The sequence below is a fragment of the Macaca mulatta genome, chromosome 2 (assembly GCF_049350105.2).
Source record: "Macaca mulatta isolate MMU2019108-1 chromosome 2, T2T-MMU8v2.0, whole genome shotgun sequence".
Taxonomy (NCBI): domain Eukaryota; kingdom Metazoa; phylum Chordata; class Mammalia; order Primates; family Cercopithecidae; genus Macaca; species Macaca mulatta.
Window position 1 is genome coordinate 150,067,501 of NC_133407.1, and position 22,946 is coordinate 150,090,446.

The 22,946-nt window shown below is 45.3% G+C and overlaps 2 protein-coding genes across 27 annotated transcripts in view; both read left to right on the forward strand.

The window, feature by feature from the left end:
• The window catches only part of HRH1 (histamine receptor H1), a 128,446-nt gene that overhangs the window by 75,180 nt on the left and 30,320 nt on the right, over positions 1–22,946 (forward strand). For 4 of the 26 annotated variants that reach the window (XM_077993452.1, XM_077993455.1, XM_077993459.1 and 1 more), the window contains exon 1: positions 15,749–15,826. The exons of 16 other annotated variants lie outside the window; for them this stretch is intronic. The gene's annotated coding sequence lies outside the window, so the exon portion shown is untranslated. Of the gene's footprint in view, positions 1–15,721; positions 15,896–17,156; positions 17,314–22,946 lie in introns of those variants that run through there. 6 more of the 26 variants (XM_077993457.1, XM_077993461.1, XM_077993460.1 and 3 more) reach the window with 6 other exon arrangements.
• Positions 1–22,946, forward strand: part of ATG7 (autophagy related 7) — a 392,778-nt gene that overhangs the window by 57,433 nt on the left and 312,399 nt on the right. The window lies entirely within an intron of this gene.

A 22,946-nucleotide genomic window follows, 5' to 3' on the forward strand; every position in this document is an offset into this window, starting at 1 on the left:
TGATGTGTGTGATGGAATTAAATGTAGCAGTGGTTCACAGTGTTTGGCTAGTAGACCTAACTTCCAGAATCACTACTGTTTTAGTCCAGGCTGCTATATATAACCAAATATCATGGACTGGGCAGCCTTAACAGCAAACATTGACTTCTCACAGGTCTGGTGGTTGGGAGTCTGAGATCAGGGTGCCACTGTGGCCAGGCTCTGGTGCGGGGCCTCTTCTGGCTTGCAAGTGGCTGCCTTCTTGCTGTCTCCTCACATAGCAGAGGACTGGTGACTTATTACTCCATTATTTTGGTGAATTAGTACTCCATTTTATAGAGGAGGGAGCTGAGGCTCAGCTAGTAAAGGATGAGGCTCAGATGTAGAGGTGAATTCTAATTGCTTGCTCATCCTTATTCTGCTGCACTGCCCAGATAGACCCTGAACTTCTGGGGTTAAGGGCCTTGTCTTACTTGTCTCTGGATCCTATCCCAGTGTCAACATATGGTAGATCACATCAAATGCAGTTGTCATGAGACACAGTGAAGACTTTGGCATTAGATGACTTAAGTTTGAATTCCACCTCTTCCCTTACTGGCTGGGTGACTTTGTCATTGGTTTTTACACCTCTTATGTGGAGTTAATAGGGCCACGTGCAGTGGCTCATGCCTGTAATCCCGGCACTTTGGCAGACTGAGGCAGGCAGATCACTTGAGCCCAGGAGTTCAGAGCAGCCTGGGCAACATGGTGAAACTCTGTCTCTACCAAAAAAGATACAAAAATTAGTTGGACTTGGTGGTGTGTGCCTGTGGTCCCAGCTACTTGGGACGCTGAGATGGGAGAATTGCTTGAGCCCGGGAGATCAAGGCTGCAGTGAATTATTGAATGTGCCACTGTACTCCAGCCTGGGTGACAAAACGAGACCCTGTCTCAAAAAAATGAAAAATTAAAAAATGAGGTTAATAATCCCAACCTTGCAAAACTACTCTGAGGATAAAATGAGATGGTGTGTACACCCAGTACACCCAGTAAGCTCTAAATAAAAGCAGCTATTGGCCAGGTACAGTGGCTCACATCTGTAATCCCAGAACTCTGGGAGCCCAAGGCGCGCGGATCATTTGAGCCCAGGTGTTTGAGGCCATCCTGGGCAACGTGGTGAAACTCCATCTCTACCAAAAACTACATAAATTAGGTGTGGTGGTGCACATTCACAGTCCCAGCTACTGGGGAGGCCAAGGTGGGAGGATTGCTTGAGCCCGGGACGCAGAGGTTGCAGTGAACCAAGATTGCACCACTGCACTCCATCCAGCCTATGCAACAGAGCAAGAGCTTGTCTCAAAAGAAAAAAAAAAGCAGCTGTTGTTATTTTTTGTGTATCTGCTTAGTCCCCAAAGACCACTGGATCCAATAAGTAGAGCATCATGCGGTTAGAGATGACTCCAGGGCCCTCAGAGCGTTGTAACATTCATTCATTTATCATTGATTGATTCATTCAGAAACTATCAGTTGAGTGCCTGTTATGTGCAAGGCATCAAAATACGGTGTTGAACATGACAAGATCATAGCTCTTGAAGAACTTACCTTCTAGATGGATTAAGGCAGACGATAAAGTAGCAAGCAAACAAATCAATTTGTAATTCAAATAGTGGTGGATGCTCTGAAGGAAATAAAGTAGGCTAAGAGGTTAGAAATAACAAGAGAGGGGCACTGGGGAAGAGAGTCATTTAGACCAGTGGGTAAGGAAGATGGCGTCTGAGCAGAGATCTCAACGAAGTGGAATGCACCACAGGAGGATTTTAAATAGCAATGTTGGTGCCCAAAGCCAGCAACTGACAGGGCCCTAAGACCAGCTTTGTAATTCATGAGGAAGGGGTGTGAGCCAGGGCTGCATCTGGTGGCTCCTTATTCCAGTAAATTACAATAATAATAGAGCGGGGTCCTTTTGTTTCCACCTGCTAAGGGAGTACCTACTGTCAACATGTAGCTTCAACAAATTAAGATGTGAAACAGTGTTTCATAATCACAATTAGACATTTCTGTTATACTTCATGATCAGAGGCTTAGGCAAGTTCTGGCTCCCTCTCCAGCTATGGCTTGTATCGAAGGCCCAGGGCAGCTCCATGCCCCAGCACCAGGGCCTTCCTGGCTATGACCCAGACAGCAAATGCTGGGCAGAGTCCGGAAGCTCAAGTCAGGAAGATAAATGAAGAGAGTTGGGATGGCCAGGGGCAAGGACTGGGATTTCAAGATTCTCCACGACTCCGATTTGGCCAGGAGCATTCTGACCTCTGTCAGGAGCTAAAACGTGCCTCTCTGTGGTCCGAGAAAGGATTGGGATCACTTCATCCTTTAAGCGTAGATGCAGAAGGCTGGGGCTACTGGGACTATTCCTGTGGTTTGGGGAAGTATTTCTTAGACAGCCTGCATCAGAATCATTGGAGATTCTCTATTTAAAATGCAGTGTCCGAGCCTCCTCCCAGACTTCCCGAATCAGAGTTCCCGGAATCTGCATTTTAACGTATGCACTCCCAAGTTTGAGAATAGCTGGTTAGTTGGCAGTGGGGCGGGGTAGGGGGGGCAGCCAATCAGAAGAATACTTGCTATTGGGATTGTCCTGGGAATGCCAGGGCACACGCTTGCTGTCCTGCCATCAGATGGCCACCTCCCCAGATATGATGTCCTTTTGCCTCTGAGAGAATTGTGACAGGAATAAGGACAGGAATTTCAGAAGTTTGCGGAGTAGATTTTCCTGCTGTAAAGCAGTGTATGTGAGAAGGCTCTGCCTTCCTTCAAATGAGAAGGAAAAAGAAAAGAAAAAGTTTTATATATGTGTATATATATATATATATAGGAGGCGAATGTGTCACTTTCAGATGAGTTATTTTCCAGTCTGGGCACAATTTTCATTTCTCTCTGGTGAGTCATTGCAAACATTGGCTTTTTCTCACTGCCTCTTGTTAGCAAAGGACACCTTTCATGGAAGGGCTGAGGCCCATCTGGGGCAGGCCTGGAAAATCTACTCTGCAAATCCAGGTAGAAGACCCACTGGGGCCCCACACATCACAGGGCCCCACACAGTCCTGTGCTGTGGGAACCACAGAGACTCCCGGCAACCAAGGCGATGGGCACTTCCCCCCTTCCCAATTAGCCCTCCTTGTTAACTCACATCTTTCCCTTCCATGGGTTGTTTCTAGACTCTCTGGCCACCATCCTGCTGGTTTTAATGAGAAAAAGTCCCCAAGTACCTTTTGCCATTCATTCATGTGGTCCATCAGTAGTATAGCATAGCAATTAAGGACATGGGTTCCGGGAGCTGTCCTTTAGTGGCTCCCTGTTTCGTAAAAGTCAAAACCGAAGTTTCTGCCATAACCGCAAGGCCCTCCATGATCTAACCCCTGTCACCTCAGTTTCTCTCCCCTCACTCACTCAGCTCCAGCCACACTAAACTCCTTGCTGCTTCTCTAACATGTCAAAGATGTGCCCACCCCAGGGTCTTTGCATAGGCTGTTGCCACCTCTTTGATGTTTTTTTCCTGCAGATCTCTGCATGACTCACTTCCTTTGGATCTCTGCTCAAATGTTGCCAGATCACCTTGACCACCCTATATAAACAGCAGACCCACTTAAGCTATCACTTACCCTCTTTCTTCCCCATAGCATTTATCACCACCTGACACAGTATTTATTGACTTGTATTTTTCTTTAGGATATGTTTCTTCCCGCTAGAATGGTAGCTCCTTGTGGACGAGCACTTTGACTTGATTACTGTTATTTTCCCAATATCTAGACTATGATTAGCACATTATAGGCCTTTAATAAATAAGTAAATATTGATTGAATGAATTAATGAATTCATGAATGAATGAATGCCTGGCCCTGTTCCTTACTAGCTGTGTGACCTTGGGCTCCTTAGCATCTCTGAGCCTCAATAAAATGTACATGGCTATAGAGGTTTACAAGATAAAGGAGAGAATACAAGTCTGTTTGTATGCTTTAATAAAATACCCGAGACTGGATAATTTATAAAGTACAGAAATTTATATCCTTTGAAGCCTAGGAAGTCCGAGATCAAGGTGCCAGCAGGTTAAGTGTGTGGGGAGGGTTCCCTCCTCATAGGTGGTGCCATCTAGGGTGTCCTCCTGTGATGGAAGACATGGAAGGGACAATGTGTTCTCATATGACAGAAAAGACAGAAGAGCCAGACAGCTTTCTGGAGCCTCCCTTATAAGGGCATTAATCCCATTCACGAGGGTGGAGCCCTCATAGCCTACTCACCTCCCAAAGCTCCAACATGAATTTTGGAGAGACACAAACATTCAAACCACAACGGCATGTAAGCCCGTTACATGGTGACTGGCACACTCAAAGCTTTCAATAAACATTGGCCGCCCTGGACTGTTACTACTTTAGACCAGCAAAATAAGGTAGAATGTGCTAAAGAAAATTGAAGGTGCTTACAAAGGACTGTCACGTGGAGAGATGGTAGACTTTCTGCCAAAGTGGGTGGCCTCTGAGTTGGGCCTGGGGCCGGGCAGGGTCTCAGTGTGTCAGCGTGGGGTGTGTGGAAGGGTGGTGTGGGAAGACAGAACAGCGCAAAGAGGCAGAAGGGAGAATGTTCAGGGACAGGTCAGATATGTTCGACGAACTCCAGAGGCTGCAAAACAGGAGGGGGAGGGGAAAGCAGAATAAGGAGATGGAAGCATTTTTTTCCTTTCTGGAAGAAGAGAGGCTGGCTGGTGCTTTCCAAAAGCTGTACAGCAGTGAAACACAACAAGAAGTCTGATTTACAGCCCACTTCTTGGGGCAGAGTGCTTCGCAGTTAGTAATGCAGTCTTCTGAGAATCATTTTGTTGGTGTGTCACAACCTTCCTGAAGATAGATAGAAGTTATTAGGTGTTTGTGATTCTAGTATTGAGGTTACCTGCAAATAACCCTGAATGGGATATTACATCCAAAAGAAACCAGTCGGTAATGGTGGGATTTCTGGGCACTATGGCCTTCTGCTGTCCTGTAGACTGGGAGGAAATTCAGAGCACAGCTGTCAGGGGAAACTAAGATGGATGATGTGAGGGAGAAAGACTGAATGGTGAGCTTTGGAAAGCAGGAGACCATGCATTCCCCAAGTATTCATTCATTCATTCATTCATTCACTCATTCATTCATTCAATGAACACTGAATACTTACCACATACAAAACAGTATATTCAGGCCAGGGGCCCAGAGGCCAGGACTTTAGACACTTTGCATATGTTTAATTTTCTACCTGATTTTTTAAAAACCTTCTGTAACCTGAGGAGGCTGGGGAGGCAGCATAGGTTTCATGTCACATGACATGTCAGCTCCAGTTGATTTGTTGTGGCTAACCAGAGTTCTGATACTACAGTGTGGATTTACCAGGATAGAATCTGGTGATGGGTTTGTGATATCAGCCATGGGTTTAGGATGGGAGAATGGTAGGACAAATGCCACATGTTTGCCCCTGCAGGAATGAATTCCATAGATACCTATAATATGCTGACCTGAAGGTTTGCAACAGAATGAAAATAGTCTCTTGACTCTGCATACTTGGTGAGTGTAAGGTGACTGATCACTTACCATGGAGAGCTGTGAACATTCAGGACAATAAAGGGGACAGGAATTGACGCTCCAGGGTGATAACTCAGAAAGATAGTTCCTCTCCAAGAGGTGGTGTCCCAGGCTTTTACCCTTGTCTTATCCACCCCTAATTTAACACTTGTTTAAGGCATCTTCTCCAAATATTTGACTTTGTTCCCATGGAGACCTTTTTGCGCTCGTATTTCACCTTCTTGTGTCATGTATAATTCATTCATACCATATATAATACAACTGGAATAAACAAGTTTGGAAACAACTAACTTGGGACTAAGGTGACTCTTACTCATTGTACAGCTGAATGGGAGCAGAAGGTGTGAAAACAAAAGCTGCTGGGTCGCTGTGTTTTACAAGTGACAGGGGTGAGGGACTTTGGCTAATTCAGTGAATCAGTTAAGTGAAGGTTAGTTAAGACAGCTCTTCCTACTAATAGACAGTTGTCTTTTTACAAAAACTATGGATTTATCTACACATACACATTCTGTTTTGTAGCCTCCTTTTTTTTTTAACTTAAACAAGTATTAGAGACATCTTTTCATGTCATAAATACTCTTCCACAACAATATTTTAAATGGTTACCTGGGATTCCATGTTAGGGATCTACCACTTAATGGATCCCCTGTTACTGGACTTGCATGTAGTTCCCAGTTTGGAACTATTAGAGGAAACATTACCTTTTGGATCCCAATATGGGTAGCTGAGGGCACTGAACACTCCCTGAGTGGTGAGTGGTGGAAATGAACATTAAAAGAGAATAAAGGATGAGAATCTAAAATGCAGCCACTATGGGAAACAGTATGGCAGCTTCTCAAAAAATTAAACATAGGATTATCATGCCACCCAACAATTCTGTTTCTGAGTATATACCCAAAAGAATTGAAAGCAGGGTCTTGAAGAGACGTCTATACACCCATGTTCATAGCAGCATTATTCACAGCAGCCAAAGAGTGGAAGCAGCCAGTGTCCCTCAGTGGATGAATGGGTACACAAAATGTGGCGTATTCATACAATAAAATATTATTCAGCATCGAAAAGAAAGGAAATCCTGTGATATGCTATGGCGTGGATGAAACCTGAGGACATTATGCTAAGAGAAATCAGCCAGTCACAAAAGGACAAGTAGTGTATGAATCTGCCCGTATGAGGTCCCTGGAGTACTCAAACTCATAGAGACAGAAAGTGGAGACCAGGCGCGGTGGCTCATGCCTGTAATCTGAGCACTTTGAGAGGCCAAGGCAGGCGAATCTCTTGAGGTCAAGAGTTCAAGACTAGTCTGGGTAACATACTGAAATCCCGTCTCTACTAAAAATACAAAAAATTAGCTGGGCATGCTGGCATGTGCCTGTAATACCAGCTACTTTGGAGGCTGAGGCAGGAGAATCGCTTGAAGCCAGTAGACGGAGGTTGCAGGGAGCTGAGGTTGTACCACTACTGCACACCAGCCTGGGTGACAGAGCTAGATTCTGTCTCAAAAACAAAAAAAACAAAACAAAACAAAAAAAAAACGGCCAGGTGTGATGACTTATACCTGTAATCCTAGCACTTTGGGAGGCGGAGGTGGGCGGATTGCCTGAGCTCAGGAGTTCGAAACCAGCCTGGGCAACATGGTGAAACCCTATCTCTACTAAAAATACAAAAAAATTAGCCAGGTGTGGTGGCGTACGCCTGTAGTCCTAGCCACTTAGGAGGCTGAGGCAGCAGAATTGCTTGAACCCAGGAGGCGGAGGTTACAGTGAGCTGAGATCATGCCACTGCATGCCAGCCCAGGCAACAGAGAGAGACTCCGTCTCCAAAAACAAACACACAGACAAACAAACCCCCCCCAAAAAAAACAGAAAGAAAAACAAAGTGGGGCCAGGTGCAGTGATTCACACCTGCAATCCCAGCACTTTGGGAGGCCAAGGCAGGCATATCACCTGAGGTCAGGAGTTCAAGACCAGCCTGGCCAACATAGTGAAACCCTGTCTCTACAAAAATACAAAAATTAGCCAGGCATGATGGCAGGTGCCTGTAATCTCAGCTACTCAGGAGGCTGAGGCAGGAGAATCGCTTGAACCCGGGAGGCAGAGGTTGCAGTGAGCCAAGATGGCGCCACTGCACTCCAGCTTGGGTGACAGAGCGAGACTCAGTCTCAAAAAAAAAGAAAAAGGAAGTGGAATGGTGGGTGCCGGGGGTTGGGGGAGGGGGAAATGGTGAGTTGTTCAGTAAATATAGAGTTTCAGTTTTACAAGATAAAGAGAGTTCTGGAGATTGTTTGCACAACAATATGAATGTACTTAACATTGCTGATCTGTACACTTTAAAATGGTTAAGATGGTAAATTCCGTATTATATATATTTTACACAATTAGAAAACATTTTTTAATTTTTAAGGGAACAGAGGAATAGATATAGGTGTTAATATAACAGCTGCTAAGATTATTAGAAAATGAGACAACCAGACATTACATACCACATGGAGAAACCAAGCCCTACCTGCAGTCTGACCAAAGGGATCAATCCTGAGCCTGAGCCAGTCTCTGGATTCAGCTGGCAATTCTCAGGACGACCACAGGACAGAGTAGTGTGTTGAACAGAACTTCAAGTGTGCAGTCAGCAACATCAGCCCAAGGGAGATGCAACAGTCAAACTTCCAGATTCTTTCAAGGAAAAAGTATAAGGAAGTAAAAGGATGAATGAGGAACCCACACATTTAAAAAGAATTAAAAGGCAACAAATTTTTCGAATGGTCAAGAATGTAGTATCTAGGTATGTACATTTGAGGAAAAAAACAATTTTAAGCCGGGCGCAGTGGCTCATGCCTGTAATCCCAGCACTTTGGGAGGCCGAGGTGGGTGGATCACAAGGTCAGGAGTTCGAGACCAGCCTGGCCAATATGGTGAAACCTCGTCTCTGCTAAAAATACAAAAAATAATTAGCCAGGTGTGGTGGCAGGTGCCTGTAGTCCCAGCTACTCAGGAGGCTGAGGCAGGGGAATAGCTTGAACCCAGGAGGCAGAGGTTGCAGTGAGCTGAGATCGTGCTACTGCACTCCAACCTGGGCAACAGAATGAGACTCCATCTCAAAAAAAAAAAAAAAAAAAATTTAAAAGACACAAGAGTGATTCCTTAAAAGTCAGGACGGTAGTTTCTTGTGGGGGCCATGGATGGGACAGGACACATATGAGGGACACACAGCAAAGTTCTCTTTCTCATTTATTTATTTATTCTTGAGATGGAGTCTTGCTCGGTTGCCCAGACTGGAGTGCAGTGGCATGATCTCGGCTCACTGCAGCCTCCACCTCCCGAGTTCAAGCGATTCTCCTGCCTCAGTCTCCTGAGTAGCTGGGATTATAGGCATGGGCCACCACGCCCAGCTAATTTTTTGTATTTTTCGTGAGATGGGGTTTCACCGTGTTGGCCAGGCTGGTCTCAAACTCCTGACCTCAAGTGATCCGCCCACCTCGGCCTCCCAAAGTGCTGGGATTACAGGCATGAGCCACAGTGCCCAGCCTTATTTATTTATTTGCTTATTTATTTATTTATTTTTGGAGACAGAGTCTTGCTCTGTTGCCCAGGCTGGAGCACTGTGGCGTGATCTCGGCTCACTGCAACCTCCACCTCTTAGGTTCAAGCAATTCTCCTGCCTCGGCTTCTGAGTAGCTGAGATTACAGGCATAAGCCACCACACCCAGCTAATTTTTTATATTTTTAGTAGAGACGGGGTTTCACTATGTTGGCCAGGCTGGTCTCAAACTCCTGACCTCGTGATCTGCCTGCCTCGATCTCTTAAAGTGCTGGGATTACAGGAGTGAGCCACCACACCTGGCCTAAATTTTCTTATAAACTCATATTGCCATGCCTAAATACCTCAGGGGGCAGTGACTCCAGAAAACCACACAAATCTAGCACATGAATTAATGGATTATTATAAGAATTCTGGAGATGGGTGGTGGTGATGAGTGCATGGTTGCATGGTTGTGAATGTAGTTAGTATCATTGAACTGTGCATATAAAATGGTTAAAATGGTAAGTGTTATACTGTAGGTATTTTATCACAGTTAAAAATAAACAAATGGGCCGGGCGCCCTGGCTCACGCCTGTAATCCCAGCACTTTGGGAGGCCAAGGTGGGCAGATCACGAGGTCAGGAGTTCGAAACCAGCCTGGCCAACATAGTGAAATCCCCCGTCTCTACTAAAAATACAAAAATTCACCGGGAATGGTGGCACGTGCTTGCAGTTCCAGCTACTTGGGAGGCTGAGGCAGGAGAATCGCTTGGACCTGGGAGGTGGAGGTTGCAGTGAGCCGAGATTGTGCCACTGCACTCCAACTTGGGCAACAGAGTTGAGACTTCGTCTCAAAAAAAAAAAATTAATTTAATGTGTAACAATTCAATCAATGCACTGGTGTCTGCTGCGAGACACGCCCACTCAGTCTACCCTGAATCCCCAGGAAGATTTCTTCCTAAGATGCCCTTAAATTGACAAATCCTTTAATGTTAGACCTTGTCAAAATGCTTTAAGGAGCTGTTTCGTTTCTTTCTTATTTATTTTAATTGTGGTAACTTAATGTTTTTTTATCAAAACTCTTCTGAAACAGGAAGGGAGGAAGTATTGCCTACAAACAGATAGAGTAGTCACACAGACCAAGGTTAAAATCCGGATTCTGCCTTTTGTTAGTTCCATGACTTTTGGCAAATTACTTAAGCTCTGTAAGACTCAGTAAAAGGAATCTGGAAAAATAATTGTAATAGTAATTACCTCCTAGCATTATGGTGGGACTTTAATAAAACAATACCTATCAATCCCCAAGCACCACGCCTGGCCCGGGGTACCTGCTATAAATGTTAGTGGTTTGATTCCAAAAAGAATTGGACCTGGGTCTAAGAAACCCCAAGTACCACTGTCAACTCCAACCCTGACTTGCTGTATAGTCTTGGTAAAGCTGCCTGTCTCTGAGGCCGGTTACCTCATCACTGTCCTGAGAATCCCTGTCCTCCGTGAGAACAGTACTGCTGAGGTGGAGGGTCCTGTTTGTTGGTACGCAAGGGGCTTAGGAATGAGGATGCCGGTGCAGAGCTTGCAGCCACTCCAGTAGGCAACCAGCAAGAGGAGGTGTGGAGCTGCAGGGCTGCCCATGCACACCAGCAGGTGAAAATGTGCCTTAGACACACAGCTGAGACAGTAAATTGGTTTCCGTCATCCTGTGCAGGGAAGATCATGCTGGTTTTACCCTTCTTGTCGGGCTGCCTCTTGTAAACCTTGTTTGCCCTCCTTTATCGGACTGTGCTGAACTTAAAGAACAGAGAAATTGAGGTTCATTATAGCAACCCCAGGGAAGGGTGGCCTACCTCTCAAAGATCCACTTTTTCCCCCTGCATTTCTCTGTTTTATATAAGTAGAATAATAATGTACACATTATTTTGCTGCATTTCATAATTTTACGATTGTTCTATGTCAATAACAAAAAAAAGAAAACCAACCACAGAGACAGTTAGTTTTATTCAGAATCCTGCTTCCCCAGGAGCATAAAAGAGACCAATCCCCGATTCCTTAACTGAGATGAGGAGAAATCAAGTTAAATGTTAAACAGAGTGTGAGTCACTGCTCCCGAAGTATCTGGGCGTGGGAATATGAGTTTATAATAAAATTTGATTTAAAGTGTAACAACTCAATCAATGCACTGCTCTCTACCGCAAGACACCTCCATTCAGTCTACCATGAATCCCCAGGAGGATTTCTTTTTAAGATGCCCTTAAGTTGACAAATCCTTTAATGTTAGACCTTGTCAAAGTGCTTTAAGGAGCTGTTTAGTTTCTCATCTAGTTATTTATTTTTAATTGTGGTAAAATATCCATAACACAGGGCCAGGCGTGGTGGCTCATGCCTATAATCCTAGCACTTTGGGAGGCTGAGGCGGGTGGATTGCCTGGGCTCAGGAGTTTAAGACCAGCCTGGGCAAACGGTGAAACCTCGACTCTACTAAAATACAAAAAAAATTAGCCAGGTATGGAGGCATGCAGCTGTAATCCCAGCTACTTGGGAGGCTGAAGCAGGAGAATCGCTTGAACCTGGGAGGCAGAGGTTGCAGTGAGCCGAGATCACGCCATTGCACTCCAGCCTGAGCAACAGTGCGAGACTCCATCTCAAAAAAAAAAAAAAAATCTATATCTATACCTAGATCTACCCATAACACTTACTACTTTAACCATTTTATGTGCACAGTTCAGTGACACTAACTACATTCACAACCACACAATCATGTGCCCATCACCACCATCCACCTCCAGAACTCTTCACCTTGCAAAACTGAAATTCTGTACCCATCAAACACTAACTCCTCTTTCCTCCTTCCCGCAGCCCCTGGCAGCCACCATTCCACTTTCTGTCTCGAGGAATTTGACGACTCTAGGGACTTCATATAAGTAGAATCATGCAGTATTTCTCTTTCTCTGATTGTCATATTTTACTTAGCAGAATGTCCTCAAGGTTCATCCAGGTGGTACCACGTGCCAGATGCCCTTCTTTTTTTAAGGCTTAAAAATATTGCATGGTATGTGAGGACCACATTCTGTCTCCCCATTCATCTGCTGATGGGTATGTGGGTTGCTTCCACCTTCTGGTGATTGCGAATAATGCTGCTATGAGCATAAGTATATCAGTTTCTCTTTAAAAGTCCAGTAATCCTTTATTCCAGTGATGGATGGTGTAGTTGTTCGGATTGTACAGGGGAGCATCTCAGCTGGATAACAATAGTCACTTAATAGTTCTCTTGAGCACCTACAGCCTGTATAGGAACCTGTTGAGGAACTGGGTAAATAGCAATGTAGCAGGAGGCACAGGACAGGGTGGGAGTGAGGGTGGGTGCAGCCACAGCTGGAAGTGTGCACAGCTGTAACTTCCCAGCATTGAGCAGGTCCTCATGGGAACAAGTTATGAAAACTATGATTATTTTTCCATTTCCTAGACTCTGTGATTGTTTTCACAAGAAGCTAAGTGGTTCCTGTGTGATTATATATCCCAGGTGTTGTGTGGAATTTTAACTAAAATATCGAAATCTAGGGCAATTTGCCTATCACACATCCACTTATTCAACTTCCACCAGCAAGTTCACAGCACTATGTAAAATGCTTAGAACCAGTGCAGGTTTTTGTGAGTTCTGGAAAGCAAGAGGAGGGAAAAATCAATGGGGAAAAGTAGGAGTGAAGCAGATAGCCACTTAGAAGAACATGGCAGGCTGACGGGAAAGTACAGCAGCCGAGTGTCTGCTGGCAAGCTGCATGTCAGGGCTCACTTGCACAAATGGTAAGGCAGAACTAGTGGCCCCCTAGACCCAGGGGAGTTTGGAGGCCCTGGGAAACATAAACTCTCCATCCTAAGACAACACTACACCCTCTCACTTCTAATCAAGGCCCTTACATTCCACCATTCAAGCACATTAAATAATAGTTGTCCAAATGTATGGAAAAGGATTTTCTCTTTTCAGAGCCACTCTTTTAAAATGCAGACTCTCCAGTCGGGCACAGTGGCACATGCCTGTAATCCTAGCAATTTGGGAGGCCACGGTGGGCAAATCACAAGGTCAAGAGATCAAGACCATTCTGGTCAACATAGTGAAACCTCATCTCTATTAAAAATACAAAAATTAGCTGGACGTGGTGGTGCGCCTGTAGTCCCAGCTACTCAGGAGGCTGAGGCAGGAGAATCGCTTGAATCCGGGAGGCAGAGGTTGCACTGAGCCGAGATCGAGCCACTGCACTCCAGCCTGGCAACAGAGTGAGACTCCGTCTTAAAAAAAAAAAAAATGCTGACACCAGCTAGGTCGGGGAGACCCTAACGCAGCAGCACTAGAGGAATTAAAGACACACACACAGAAATATAGAGGTGTAAAGTGGGAAATCAAGGGTCTCACAGCCTTCAGAGCTGAGACCCCAAACAGAGATTTACCTACGTATTGATTAACAGCAAGCCAGTCATTAGCATTGTTTCTATAGCTATCAAATTAACTAAAAGTATCCCTTATGGGAAACAAAGGGATGCGCCAAATTAAAGGAATAGGTTGGGCTAGTTAACTGCAGCAGGAGCATGTCCTTAAGGCACAGATTGCTCATGCTATTGTTTGTGGCTTAAGAATGCGTTTAAGCGGTTTTCTGCCCTGGGTGGGCCAGGTGTTCCTTGCCCTCATTCCAGTAAACCCACAACCTTCCAGCCTGGGCATTATGGCCATCATGAACATGTCACAGTGCTGCAGAGATTTTGTTTGTGGCCAGTTTCGGGGCCAGTTTATGGCCAGATTTTGGGGGGATTGTTCCCAACAACAAAAAAAAAAGCCCGGGCACAGTGGCTCGTGCCTGTAATCCCAACCCTTTGGGAGGCCGAGGCAGACAGATCACAAGGTCAGGAGATCAAGACCATCCTGGCTAACATGGTGAAACGCCGTCTCTACTAAAAATACAAAAAAATTAGCCGGGCATGGTGGCGGACATCTGTAGTCCCAGCTACTCGGGAGGCTGAGGCAGGATAATGGTGTGAACCCAGGAGGCAGAGCTTGCAGTGAGCTGAGATGTTGCCACTGCACTCCATCCTGGTGACAGAGCGAGACTCTGTCTCAAAAAAAAATGTGGACACTCCTTACAGAGCTCTCCGAATTTCAAGGCATTTTAGAGTTTCTCCAGCTTGACTGTTCTCAAGCTGCTCTGAGGGGCCTCTGGGGAGTCTGGGGCAAAAAGGGAGAGTCAAGTAGACATGGCTCTGGGTTCCACCACTCCACTCCAGCTACAGCAGCAAGCTGCTTCTATCTGTCTTATCTAAACTGTTACATAAACCAGTAGTTGTGCTACCAAGAAAAGGGGGAAAGGGGAATGTTTGCAAAATCCCCGATCTTGAGCAATCCCTTTGTTTAACAGAGGAGGCCTGCAGAAGTAGAGAGAAGGGTTCAGAGTCACACAGCAAATTCATTCAACAAATATTTTTTACTGTGCCAAACACACAGTAAACAAATATGAGTGCACAAATCCCTGCCCTGAAGACTGGGCCCTTCTCTCCAGGATAACTCTTCTGCAGCCTTGAGGGGACACAGAGGGCATTGTCAGCAAGGAGGGGGATGGCCTTCCCCCATGATACATTCTAGCCACATCGTCCTGACACCCCAAATATGAGTGAGGCCATATCTCCTGTGCATGCAAAAGGGAACACACATTTGTTCTCTTTAGTGTATTGTCCCTCAACCATCTCGTTTCACTCTTTCTGAAGCCGTGCAATGTGCATGCCTACCATGTGCCAAGCAGTTCTAGCATGTGAGGCTACAAAGCTGAATAAGATGGGGCCTCTGCTCCCACGGATCTTCCAGCCAAACAGGGGAGAGAAAAGCTCTACATAAATGATCACAGTACAGAGTCAGCTCTATGCACTGATAGCTTATCAGCCTTGGAGTCTGGATCAGGGAAAGAAGAGATACATCTAGCTAGGGGAGGAAGCATTGGAATTGGGCCTCTCTTCTCTTTCCAACTTTCAGGTTAAGAAATTGGATGTTGGAGTCAGGCAGCAGCCCTTGCTTTCAAGCCCAGTGGGCCTCATAACTGTGTGAGCTTGGACTAGGGGTGTAGGTTCCCAGGGCCTCATCTGAAAAATGGGGTGATAATTACAGTTCCCACTTCCGAGGGTTGCTGTGGGGATTAAATGAGATAACACAGGTCCAACTCTTATCCTTGATAAATGTGCCCCTTATTTAAGGACTTTAGGGATGAGGTGAAGATGAGACAGAAGCTCTCCAAAGGCTCTACACAGGCAGGGAGCAGAGAGGGAAAGTAGGCAGCGTGGAAGTGGGTGCTCCACCTGCGGCTGCAAAGAGCCACACACAGGAGGGGTGCTAGGAAGTGCCGCAGGAAAGGGGGAGCAGGGCCAGGAGACAGAGGGACCCCTCCAAGGCCAAACTGAGGACTTGGGTCCCTGTAACTCATTTGTGAGTTCTCAAAGTTTTCTTGTAGATTCCCCAGGATTTTCTACAAACAAGAGTGCTGGGATTACAGGCATGAGCCACCGCGCCTGGCCACAACCCAGCTTTATAAGGGTTGCAACTGAGGTGTGTGCAGAGTTCAGCAAAGCTCTGGAGAAGGAAGTGAATTAACCCAGCCCGGTGGGACGGAGGAATGCCTAAAAGGAAGTGACATCAGAACTGGGTTGTAAAGAACTGAATGTCTTGCCAGGGTAAGAGGACGGGAACAGGCATTCCCAGCAGGAGAGCAGCGTTTGTAAAGGTATGCGGTGTACACAAGCAGGGCCTATTTTGAGAGAGTGGAGAATCACAGATGAGGCTGCACAGTAAGGTAACACCAGGTGGAAAAAGCTCTGTGTGATGGCTCAAATGTATTGACATATAACTAGCCACTGCCTGGCACCCTGCCTCTATTTCCAGAGTAGACCTGTTTTATCTCTTGGGCATTTGTCAAGCTGATTGGAGTAATGAATAAAGAAAAGAGGACACTGGGAAAGCTAAGCTGATTTGTATTAGAAATTACATGATACCCTTCAATAAATCAGAAAGATCGAAGAGTGGGTGAGAAGGGAAAAGGGAATTAAAAGGGAACCAAGGGAACCTGAAGTTTTTGAGAGAGAGAAATCTGAGGGTGAGCAGCTGATGCTGTAGCTGGCACTAGGGGGTGACAAATGGGAGAATAAGTTTTTTGTGATGGTGTTGTGTCTGGAATTGGTGGGTTCTTGGTCATACTGACTTCAAGAATGAAGCTGCAGACCCTCACGTTGAGTGTTATAGTTCTTAAAAATGGTGTGTCTTAAGCTTATTCCTTCTGATGTTCTAACGTGTTCGTAGTTTCTTCCTTCTGGTGGGTCACAGTCTCACTGGCCTCAGGAGCGCACTGCGGACCTTCATAGTAAGTGTCACAGTTCTTAAGGTGGCACATCGGGAGTTGTTCACTCCTCCCAGTGGGTTCGTGGTTTCACAGGCCTCAGGAATTAAGCTACAAAGCTTCACGGTGAGTGTTACAGCTTACAAACACAGTACACACCCTAACAGTGAACAGCAATAAGATTTATTGCAGAGTGAGAAAAACAAAACTCCCACACTGCAGAAAACCACCACAGCAGGTTGCCATTGCTGGCTCCAGCAGCCTGCTTTTATTCCCTTGTCTGACCCCACCCACATCCTGCTGATTGGTCCATTTTACAGAGAGCTGATTGGTCTGTTTTACAGAGAGCTGATTGGTCCATTTTTACAGAGTGCTGATTGGTGCATTCCCTGTCTACAATCCCTGAGCTAGACACAGAGTGCTGATTGGTGTGTTTACAATCCTTTAGCTAGACACAGAGCGCTAGAAAAGTTCTCCAAGTCGCCACTAGGTTAGCCAGATACAGAGTACTGATTGGTGTATTTACAAACCTTGAGCTAGACACAGAGTACTGATTGGTGTTTAACAAACCCTGAGCTAGACACATAGTGCTGATTGGTGCGTTTACAATCCCTTAGCTAGACGCAGAACTAAACAGAAAAGTTCTCCAAGTCCCCACTAGGTTAGCTAGATACAGAGTACTGATTGGTGTATTTATAATCGCTTAGCTAGACATAAAGGTTCTGCAAGTCCCTGCTAGACCCAGGAGCCCAGCTGGGTTCACCTAGTGGATGCCACACAGGGGCTGCAGGTGAAGCTGCCCACCAGTGCTGCACTGTGCGCCAGCACTCCTCCACCCCTGGGCCGTCATGGGACCTGGCGCAGTGGCGCAGTGTGCGGTACGTGTCAGGGAGGCTCCAACTGCGCAGGAGCCCACGAGTAGGGGGAGGCTCAGGCATGGCGGGCTGCAGGTCCCGAGGGGCGGAGGCTGCTGAGGCCCGGTGAGAATTCCGGCAGTGCTGGGGCACCCGGAACTGGCGCTGGCCCGCGAGCGCAGCGCGCATTCCCGGTTCCCGCCCGCGCCTCTGCCTCCATACCTCCTCGAAAGCAGAGGGAGCTAACTGCGGCCTCGGCCAGGACAGAGAGGGGCTCCCACAGTGCTGTGGCGGGCTGAAGGGCTCCTCAAGTGCTGCCAGAGTGGACTCAGGCCGAGTAGGTGCTGAGAGCGAAGGCTGCTAACATGTTGTCACCTCTCAGTTTTGCCTATTGGAAAGTCTTCAGTAAAGGTTGAAGTTACTTTTCCATATCATTTTATTTTCTGGATATTGGACTTGAATTTCTTTTTAATATGATCATGGGGCCGGGCATGGTAACTTAAGCTTGTAATCCCAGCAGCACTTTGGGAGGCCGAGGCGGGTGGATCACTTGAGGTCAGGATTTGGAGACCAGCCTGGCCAACATGATGAAACCCCATCTCTACTAAAATTTTAAAAAATAGCTGGGCTTTATGGTGGGCCCCTGTAATCCAACCTACTCAGGAGGCTGAAGCATGAGAATCGCTTGAACGTGGGAGGTGCAGGTTGCAGTGAGCCAAGATGGCACAACTGCACTCCAGCCTGGGTGACAGAGTGAGAGTCAGCCTCAAAACACACACACACAAAAAAAGATACCAGAGGTAGACTGGATGCAAAACAGTCCAGGTTTATTTGGGCTGTTACCCTTGTATCACGTATGTGGGGTCAGGGGGTTTCTGTATATTCTGACAACAGTGGCCAGCCATTAGAGTTTTGAGTAGGGGGATTGGATTTGTGGTTTTAGAAAGATCATTTGGCCTCTATGTGAAATGGGCCAAAACCAGGAGCAGGAAGACCAGTTAGGAAACTGTGATAGCGGATGAGAGAAGATGTTGTCAAAGTCCACAGCAGAACAGAACAGGGGTGACCCAACCTGGACATCATCTCTGGTCTTCAGTCACCTGTAGTGCAGAGTTTTGAAGCAGGTCTGAGCATGGGACCGTAGTGGTTGGGAAGGAAATGCCATTTACCTATGATGATGAACATCATCATGGGTGATGAAGATTTTTTTTTTTTTTTCCTGAGACAAGTCTCGCTCTGTCACCCAGGCTGGAGTGCAGTGACACGAGCTCGACTCACTGCAGCCTCCATCTCCCAGGTTCAGGCAGTTCTCATGCCAAGCCAAGGTCACCCAGTAGCTGAGATTATAAGTGCCCGCCACCATGCCTGGCTAATTTTTGTATTTTTAGTAGAGACAGGGTTTCACCATATTGGCCAGACTAGTCTCAAACTCCTGATCTAGGTGATCTGCCCACCTCAGCCTCCCAAAGTGCTGGGATTACAGGCGTGAGCCAACACGCCCGGCCTTACATTTTCTTTATGTACATACACACCCATAAGGAGGCCTGTCTGAGCTGCACAGGACTTTGGTCTCCACCTGAGCATCATCTCCCTTTCACTTCTGGAGTGCTTGGAGAGATCTAGACAAGACCACTTTCTTTGTGGTTTCTTGACTTGCCCACACCCCCTGGGAACTTCCTCTCTCTGAGAGTAAATAGAGTCTATCCTTAGATAACACTTGCCCGAGGAACCAGCCAGAAGTAAGATTTGCTGTCAGTCACTAGGGAAATGATTGCTGTTGGAGCTGGACAATTAATCAGCAGGACAGAAAGTTCTTGGATGAACTAGGACAGGCCCCAGCCATCCCTGAGGCATATCAAAAACAAGGGGAGAATTGGGAGTCTTACTCACATTTCCATCTCTAGTGGCTTGGCCTAGCATAATACCTGGTACCACATTATTGTTTAATTAATAGTTCCTGAATATATTAATGAATTAGCATCACATGAAACTCTGAATGCAGTCATGTTGGGTCAGAACTGTGGTGCGTTAAAGGCAGGATGCATCTACTTACTCATCACTTACTGACCTCCTCCTACCATAATTCGGCTTTGGTTAGGAAAGTGATTCACAATATTGGCTGCATTGGAACTATCTGGAGAGTTTTTAAAATCCAGGCCAGGCAGAGTGGCTCCTACCTGTAATCCTAGTGCTTTGGGAGGCCAAGGCAGGAGAATTGCTTGAGGCCAGGAGTTCAAGGTCACAGTGAGCTATGATCTTGCCACTGCACTCCAGCCTGGGCAACAGAACGACAACCTATCTCCAACAAAAAATTGTTTTTAATCCTGAAACCCAGACACACCCTAGACCAGTTACATCAGAATCCAGTCCAGGAGTGGTGAGTCCTCGGCATCAGTATTTTTTTAAAGCTCTGATTATGATTCCAATGCGCAACCAAGTTTTAAAGCCACTGGGCTAGGTGCTGGAAATATAAGTGAATATCGCAGTGGTCCTGCCCTTGTAGGGATCAAAGTCTAAGTGAAGGACACCTGAATTCATTCAATAGAATATAGTGGACCAGGCATAGTGGCTCACGCCTGTAATTTCAACACTTTGGGAGACTGAGGTGGGTGGATCACCTCAGGTCAGGAGTTTGAAACCAGCCCGGCCAACATGGCAATACCCCATCTCTACTAAAAAAATACAAAAATTAGCCAGTTGTGGTGGCACGTGCCTGTTGTCCCAGCTACTCGGGAGGCTGAGGCAGGAGAATCACTTGAACCCAGGAGGTGGAGGTTGCAGTGAGACAAGATCTTGTCACTGCACTCCAGCCTGGGTGACAGAGTGAGACTCGGTCTCAAAAAAAAAAAAAAAAAAGAATATAGTGTTAAATGCCTTAATAGAGATATGGAGACAATACTGTAGGAACCCAGAAGAAGAAATGCTTAGATATGGCTAAGGGATACAGGAAAGCTTCAGAAAAGAAGGAACAGTTAAGATGGGCTTTGTAGAATAAATAGAAGTTCATTGATACTTTCCTTCCCTCTGCCTCCCTCCCTTCCTTTTTCTTCCCATCTTGTTTATCAACCTTTCCACCTCTCCTTTGTCCCTTTCATTCTTCTCACCTACTTCGTTTCAGGTGGGCTCTGAAATAGGCCCATAAAAGACAATTCAAGTCCAATATCCAGAAAATAAAATGATATGGAAAAGTAACTTCAACCTTTACTGAAGACTTTCCAATAGGCAAAACTGAGAGGTGACAACATGTTAGCAGCCTTCGCTCTCAGCACCTACTCGGCCTGAGTCCACTCTGGCAGCACTTGAGGAGCCCTTCAGCCCGCCACAGCACTGTCCTGGCCGAGGCCGCAGCTAGCTCCCTCTGCTTTCGAGGAGGTATTAGTTAATGGTACATTTCTGTACCATTTACAGTCACTTCAGGTAACACCCAAGATGTGGTAAACACTGTTTTAAATCTTGTCATATATTGTTTTGCTTCTAAATGTCTTGAAGGAAAAGTTCAAACTCCTTAGGCTGTTGGTATGACATTTCCTTCATATTTTGAACCACAGCACTCCAGCAAAAATGAACTCGCTGTCCCCAAACTCCCCAGGTTCTTTCAGTTTTGGGGGGCTCTACACACAGGATTCTCTTCTCCAGGAAGAGGATGTGTCTTGCAGATTAGCATTTCATTCAATCAAGTACAGAAGAGTTCCATCACCAACGTTGCCTTTCTATAGCCACATCCCCTTTCCTTCTCACCTCCCCCATCCCTAACCCCTGGCAACCACTAATCCGTTCTCCATTTCTATAATTGTGTCATTTCAGGAATGTTATATAAATGTCATACGGTTAGTAACCTTTTGGGACTGCTTTTACTTCACATAATTCTCTGGAGACTCATCCAGATTGTTGGGAATAGCACTAGTGCATTCCTTTTTACTACTGTGTAGTATTCCACAGTTGGTTTCTCATTCACCTATCAAAGGGTATCTGGTTGTTTCCAGCGTTGAGCTATTATGAATAAAGCTGCTATAAGCATTCATGTTCAGGTTGTTTGTAGGCAAATAAGTTTTAGTTTCTTTGGGATAAATGTCCAGGAGTGCAATTACTCAAGTTTATGGTAGTTACATGTTTAGTATTTTAAGAAACCGCCATACTCTTCCAGAATGGTTGTATCATTTTACATTCCCACCAGAAATATATGAGTGATACAGTTTCTCTGCAGTCTTCCTCAGCATTTGGTGTTGCCACTGTCTTTTATTTTAGCCATTCTGATGGCTGTGCAGTGATATCTCATTGTGGTTTTGATTTGCACTTTTCTGATGGCTAGTAATATTGAACATCTTTTCACAGGCGGATGGGCCATCTGTATCATCTATTTGATGATGAAATGTTTCCTCATGTCATTTGCTCATTTTCTCATCGGATGGTCTGCTTTTTACTGTTGAGTTTTGAGAGCTCTTTATATATTCTAAATACTAGTCCTTTGTAAGATATGTAGCTGGCAAATATTTTCTCCTTGTCTTTTTATCCTCTTAACAGGGTCTTTCACAGAACAAAATTTTTCCTGTTGATGGGGTCTAATTCATTGTTTTTTCTTTTTGTGGATCATGTTTTTAGTCACAAGTCTAAGAACTTTTAGCTTAGCTGTGGATCCTGAAGATTTCTTCTAATGTGTTTTTCTACAAGTTTTGTAGTTTTACATTTTACATTTAATGGTCTGTGGAGCATTTTGAGTTAATTTTTTGTTCGTATGTTTTTTAGACGGAGTCTCGCTCTGTCACCAGGCTGGAGTGAAGAGGTGCGATCTTGGCTCACTGCAATCCCCACCTCCCGGGTTCAAAAGATTCTATATTTTTAGTAGAGACAGGGTTTCACTATGTTGGCCAGGATGGTCTCAATCCCTTAACCTCATGATCTGCCTGCCTCGGCCTCCCAAAGTGCTGGGATTACAGGCATGAGCCACCACCATGCCCAGCCTGAGTTAACTTTTTTATAAGACATAAGGTTTAGGTTGTTCAGTTTTTGCCTATGACGTCCAATTGTGCCAGCACCATTTGTTGAAAATGCTTTAATTTTGCGCCTTTGTCAAAAATCACCTGAGAATATTCGAGTGGTTCTATTTCTATTTCTTGACTCTCTGTTCTAGTCTATTGATTTATGTGTCTACTCCTTTGCCAATACCACAAAGTCTTGATTAGTGTAGCTATTAATGTATAGTAGTTTTGAAATTGGGTAGGTCAATTTCTCCCATTTTATTCTCTTTTTCTCAAAATTGAGTTGTTCTAGTTTCTTCACTTTTCCCTATACATTTTAGAAGAGTCTTGTCTATATCTGTAAGACATCTTGCTGATATTTTGATAGGAATTGCATTAAATCTGTATATTAATTTGGGAAGAATTGACATATTTACTCTGTTGAGACTTCCGATCCATAAACACTCTCCATTTATTTACATCTTTGATTTATTTCATCAGCATGTTGTAGATTTCAGCACAGAGTCCTGTACGAGTTCATCTGAGAATGTGTTGTTTTCCTTTTTTTCCTTGTAGATATTTTCACTGAGTATAAGAGTCTGGGCTGACAGTTCTTTTCTTTCAGCATCTGAAAAATATAATGCCATTTTCTTGTCTCTATGTTTTCTGTGAGAAATCTGCTATCATTCCCATTATGGTAAG